General features: G+C 39.8%; 1 pseudogene; it reads right to left on the bottom strand.

Moving 5' to 3' along the window:
* Positions 1-3200: 3200 nt before the first annotated feature.
* LOC135271818 (histone-lysine N-methyltransferase SETMAR-like) lies at positions 3201-4239 on the bottom strand (annotated as a pseudogene).
* Positions 4240-6000: the final 1761 nt, after the last annotated feature.

Below are 6000 nucleotides of genomic sequence, written 5' to 3' on the forward strand. Positions count from 1 at the left end.
TTGCTCAATAAATCATGAATTTGATAATTGACTTATTCAAGAGATGTTTAGTGAGCATACACATTGTCAACTATTGGAGATGAAAAAATAACAACACTGAGATGACACTTGCCCTCTGAGCAGCGTGAGATAATAAAACCAGCATTCACATAACAGCTTGGTAAGTGCTCAAAGTCCAGGGTGCCTTAGCACCTGTTAGAGGTATCCGAACTTAACTGCAAATCCAATGAGAGGTCCTGAGTGCTGTGTTTCTTTGTGCAAAATACAAAGATCAGTGTCTAATTTTACCTTTTAAAATGCTGGAGGCTCAGCTAGTGTGAATCTGATACAAGAATTTAAAAGAATATGTGAAAGAGGCAGTCTTCTTTAAAAAATTTACATTTTAAAACATGTTAACCCCTAAAGATCCTATTCAGAAAGGTTGAAATAACTCTTAAAGCTGTTAAAATAGTGCCTGTAAAAATTACACTATGTATTAAATACATGTTTTGTTTACCCATACACACAGAATAGCCTCTTCTTTCCTTTTTTTAGAAGATATGTTTCTGGTTTTAAATCCAAATCTCTAAAATTTAGCTAAGAAATAATTACAAGATTTTGCATATTAATTTAGCTATACCTGACAGGTTCACATTAATTATTTAACTCTCAGGTGATGTGGAGTCTTTCATAAAAATTTAAATTAAAATCATCAACAAGCAACAACTTGTTTCATGCTGCTATTTGCTACTTTTCCAAGTGTTTCCCATACCTTAACTCAAAGTGATTTCAAATTCTGGTTTTACCCTATAATAGGTTATTTTTCTCCTTTGTTATTGGGGATTTTATTTGCTAATGACTGAGATTTTATATTTATAAATATAAAATGTACAGATTGCTGTGTGTGAGCATCAGTATACAAAAATTGAGTTGTCTATCCTTTCAGTTTTTAACCATAGCAAGATGCTTAACCACTTTTAAAATGAAAATATGCTGCCATTAATTTCTCCTTTTATTTTTTAATATTTTGATGAGGATAACAAGCCAACATTTATTGAACATTTATTTTCCCCTTTTGTTTGACTGGACATCCCCTAAAGTAGGAGAAACTAAAAATACCATCTCCCAAGTTTGGAGGTGTTTAATTTTGAATAAATATGCAGCCTAGAATTGATGAAATTTAGTACAACATATTGTGGGGGTTTCTGCCAAACAGATAAAACTAGTGATAAATGTCTTTTAGGCTGGGCGCAGTGGCTCACGCCTGTAATCCCAGCACTTTGGGAGGCCGAGGCGGGCGGATCACGAGGTCAAGAGATCGAGACCATTCTGGCCAACATGGTGAAACCCCGTCTCTACTAAAAATACAAAAATTAGCTGGGCATGGTGGCACGTGCCTGTAATCCCAGCTACTCAGGAGGCTGAGGCAGGAGAATTTCTTGAACCTAGGAGGCGGAGGTTGCAGTGAGCCGAGATTGCGCCACTGCACTCCAGCCTGGCGCCTGGCGACGAAGCGAGACGAGACTCTGTCTCAAACAAACAAAACAAAACAAAACAAAACAAAAACAGATATAATGTCTTCTATATGATATATGGTAGATAATATGATTCCAAAACACTTCTAATATGCTTTAGTGTATGTTAGATTTAGGAAAAGCAAAGACCACATTTCCCAGACTTGCTTCCAACTGTGTCCCACGCTTACCTGCCTTCCACCAAACATATAAATCTAGACAAGAGGTAGAGCGAGGAGGAATCAGTGTTTCTGCAGCACAATTTTAGAGGCATTTTTTTTCCAGTGGCAGCAGTGACAGTGACCCAGCTGGCTACTAGCTGTGGGTGTTTGAGAGATCAGGGATAAGAGGATCTTCTTGTTGGCACCCAGCTGAGCTGCTGGTCTTGGAGTCAACAGGGGAGAGGAGCAGTGACTCCCTAGTTCCCCATCATCCTTACTGTGGTGGAAGCACTAATCTGATAGGCTAATTCTGGTAGATAACTGAGCACTTGCTTCTCCAGTCCTAGATATTTTGTAAGTGCCCACTTTCCTATGCTAAATTCCTGTCTGCTTAAACCAACTGCAGTGTTTTCTGTATTTGCAATTGAAGTTTAAAAGATATACTATCCCTTTTTATTGGTGACTTGTGTTTTAAAATATTTCTTCCATTTATTTTTTACAGACTCTAGTTCTCAAAAATGATCATCGTCTTTTCTCATTAATCTATCGAGTTGTTTTCACTTTGAAATCAATACTTTTCAGTTGTCTGGAGTCTTCCTATGTTGGAATAGAATCCCGTTAAGTACTATGATTCTTTATGAAAGTCAATGTCTTTGCTCTTCTCTGGCAGGTCTGTGTTCCAGAGCCCCCAGGAATTATTCTGCTTTGTCCTTCATCCTTCAGTTGCTCAGTTCTACTTAGGTGTGCTCTGCTGTGCTTTTTTTTTTTTTTTTTTTTTTTTTTTTTTTTTTTTTTTGCCTACTTACAGTTCTGTTTACCCTGAGTGGTTAGGGCTGGCTGGTGGTAGGAGCATAGTACTCTACTCTGATAGGCTTGCAATTTACAAGAAATTGTCAGTCCTCTATTGATGCAAGGGGAAATCCCTTCTGCTCTTCCTTGTCTCCCAATCTGTAGGTGTCAGCCTTCTCCAGTATGTGCAGCTGCCTCAGAGTTCTGATCGACCCGCAAGACTTTGCACACCCAGTCAGGACAGCAGGCATTCAGAGATGCCACTGTTATTAAAGGCATCCACAGTGCTGCTATCTCTGACCACCCTATTAGACAGGCTCCTCAGGTTTTTGGCCCTGTCCAGTGTTTTATTCAGGAGAGCTGGAATGTAGAGATCATAGATACATTTTCATGCTTCCTCACTCATGGCAACCATTTAACGCTATCACTGAAAAATATGCAACAAATAAAAACTGAGTGATAGGAAAGCTAATATCGGTTAGGACTGCATTCACCTGCATGTACCAGGAACCTGACTAGGGTGTGTGTTATCTTCTGACTGGGCTATTAGACAGTTTTTATAATTAAGAGTCTCTGCTAGAGGTTGGCAACTAGGGGTGTCTTCTACAAGCCTCCTCAGGAAAGAAAGGAAGTGGCTGAGAAAGTTACTAATGTAATTTTCAGCTGCTTTGGCCATTGACTGAAGGAGCCTAAAATAGGGTTGGTGCAAAAGTAATTGCAGTTTTGAACAATGAATTTTAAATCATGATAACTAAACTCAAGCATATATTAATTCAAAAAAATAGAAATCATCATGATCAACACATTTTTGCCAATGAGAAATAAGTTTGTTTATTCCTGTAGCATAAAAATCCGTGGTTTGGGATTCAGCAAACTCTCGGAAAGCATTTTCTGCATTCTGCTGGTTGTGGAAGGGTTTTCCGTGCAAAAAGTTGTTGAGATGCTTGAAGAAATGGTAGCTGGTTGGTGAGAAGTTAGTGAATATGGCGGATGAGGCAAAACATCATAGCCCAATTCTTTCAACTTTTGAAGCATTGGTTGTGTGATACGTGGTTGGGCATTGTCATGGAGAACTGGGTCCTTTCTGTTGACCATGCCGGCTGCAGGCACTGCAGTTTTTGGTGCATCTCATTGATTTGCTGAGCATACTTATCAGATGTAATGGTTTTGCCAGGATTCAGAAAGCTGTTGTGGATCAGACCAACAGCAGACCACCAAACAGTGACCATGACCCTTTTTTAGTGCAAGTTTGGCTTTGGAACGTGCTATGCAGCTTCTTCTCAGTCCATCACTGAGCTGGTCATTGCCATTTGTCATATAAAATCCACTTTTCAACACACATCACAATCTGATCGAGAAATGGTTCATTGTTGTTGCGTAGAATAAGAGGAGACAGTACTTCAAAACAATGATTTTAAAATTTTTGCTAAGCTCATGAGGCACCCATATATTAAGCTCTTTCACCTTTCCAGCGTGCCTCAAATTCCCAATGACCATAGAATGGTCGATGTTAAGTTCTTTGGCAACTTCCTGTAGTTGTTAAGAGGATTGGCTTTGATGATTGCTCTCAATTGATCGTTGCCAACTTCTGATGGCTCGCCACTATGCTCCTTATCTTCAAGGCTCTCGTCTCCTTTGCAAAACTTCTTGAAACACCACCGCCCTGTATATTCATTAGCAGTTCCTGGGCCAAATGTGTTGCTGATGTTGTGAGTTGTCTCTGCTGCCTTACAATCCATTTTGAACTTGAATAAGAAAATCACTCGAATTTACTTCTTGTCTGACATCATTTCCATAGTCTGAAATAAACATAAGGTAAAGAGCAAGTAATAAGTCATTAGCAAAAAACATAAAGTGAGAATTGCCCATTAAAATGATGTATAACATAACCACATTTATTTAAGAATGTATTCCAGTATCAAATGGCACATTCCAACAATACAAAAACCACAGTTCCTTTTGCCCTTACCTAATACTTACCTTCTTATCTGAGGAGCGCCATATCCCAGTCTATTCTACCTCGTTTTCCCTAGACCTTCGTTTCCTATCTTTTTTTTTTATTTCTTTTACTTTTTGGAAAGAGTTGTGTTGATTGTTGTCACGGAATCCCCCACAGAGGAAAAAAGACTCCATGAGTATTATCCTGCCACATGGGGTGGAGGAGATTTTAATTGTTCGAGACAGCTCAGTGCCGACTGAGGGATCAGGAGGACTCTGTAGTATATGTGGCAAAGATGTCTAATTTCTCCCTCTACCAATCCTCCTTTTCCTCGTAGTAATAGAAGCCTTGGGATTCTAGCTGAGCACTTGCTGCCCAGCCAGAGATTACATTTCCCACTGATCCTGTAGTTGACCATGACTGTGTACTATTGTTCTGGCCATGGGATTTATGTGGAAGTAATTTATGCAACCTCTGCTCCTACCTGTTTTTTTTTTTTTTTTTTTTTTTTAAATAAAGAAGTGCTGGCTGAGCATGGTGGCTCATGCCTATAATCCCAGAACTTTGGGAGACCAAGGCGGGTGGATCAGAAAGTCAGGAGATCAAGACCATCCTGGACAACATGATGAAACCCTGTCTCTACTAAAATACACAAAACTAGCCAGGCATGATAGCATGCACCTGTAGTCCTAGCTACTTGGGAGGCTGAGGCAGGAGAATCACTCGAACCCAGGAGGCAGAGGTTGCAGTGAGCCGAGATTGCACCACTGCACTCCAGCCTGGCGATAGAGTGAGATTCCATCTCAAAAAAAAAAAAAAAAGAAGAAGTGCTTGCCCTTCACTTTCTCTTTTCCCTTCGCACTGACAGGGATATGGAAGTGGTGATGATGAACCAGCCACCGCAATGCAGATGAGGACAGCATTTGGCTGATGTTAGAACAACATGATAGAAGGAACCCAAGACCCTGTGTGGTCTGGTGAGACAGAAATTCTTCCCTGTCCTGGAGGAATCAAACTTGGAAGGTCAGCAAAGTTTTTTTCTGTAAAGGGCCAAATAATAAATAATTCAGGTTTGGTAGGTCACATATTATCCCTGTCATACCTTATTTTTACAACCATTTCAATATGTAAAGACCATTCTCACCCTGAGGACTGTACAGAAACATGCTGGCACCAAATTTGGCTCACGGGTTACAATTTTGTTGATTCCTGCTCTGGATAAAGTTACATGAGAGAGAGATAACATCCATCTTTACTGAGCCACTGAATTTTGAGACACTTTGTTACAGCAGTCGAACAAATATGGCATATAGCCATGTAGTTAATGATTTATAACAAAATATTTTCTAGGAATGATTTTCCGTGGAGAGGGAGTGGATCCCTCCTGCACCGCACAACCCAGACATATAAAGGATCCCTTGTCTTAGAGCTGTCATGTACAGCACAACTCACGAAGGCACCACTCACTTTTCAGACATTGTACATTTATACATCTGTTACAAGTTTAAGGCAGGTGGCAGTAAATCATCTTATACTAAAAGATATGAAAATACAACGACAAATTTGTAGCCTATGGAAGTAAACTGTGTATTCAGAAAGGCGGTTTTGCTGAGAGTAG

This window comes from Aotus nancymaae, unplaced genomic scaffold, assembly GCF_030222135.1.
Source record: "Aotus nancymaae isolate 86718 unplaced genomic scaffold, 86718_ANA_hifiasm-v0.15.2.pri h1tg000092l, whole genome shotgun sequence".
NCBI lineage: Eukaryota > Metazoa > Chordata > Mammalia > Primates > Aotidae > Aotus > Aotus nancymaae.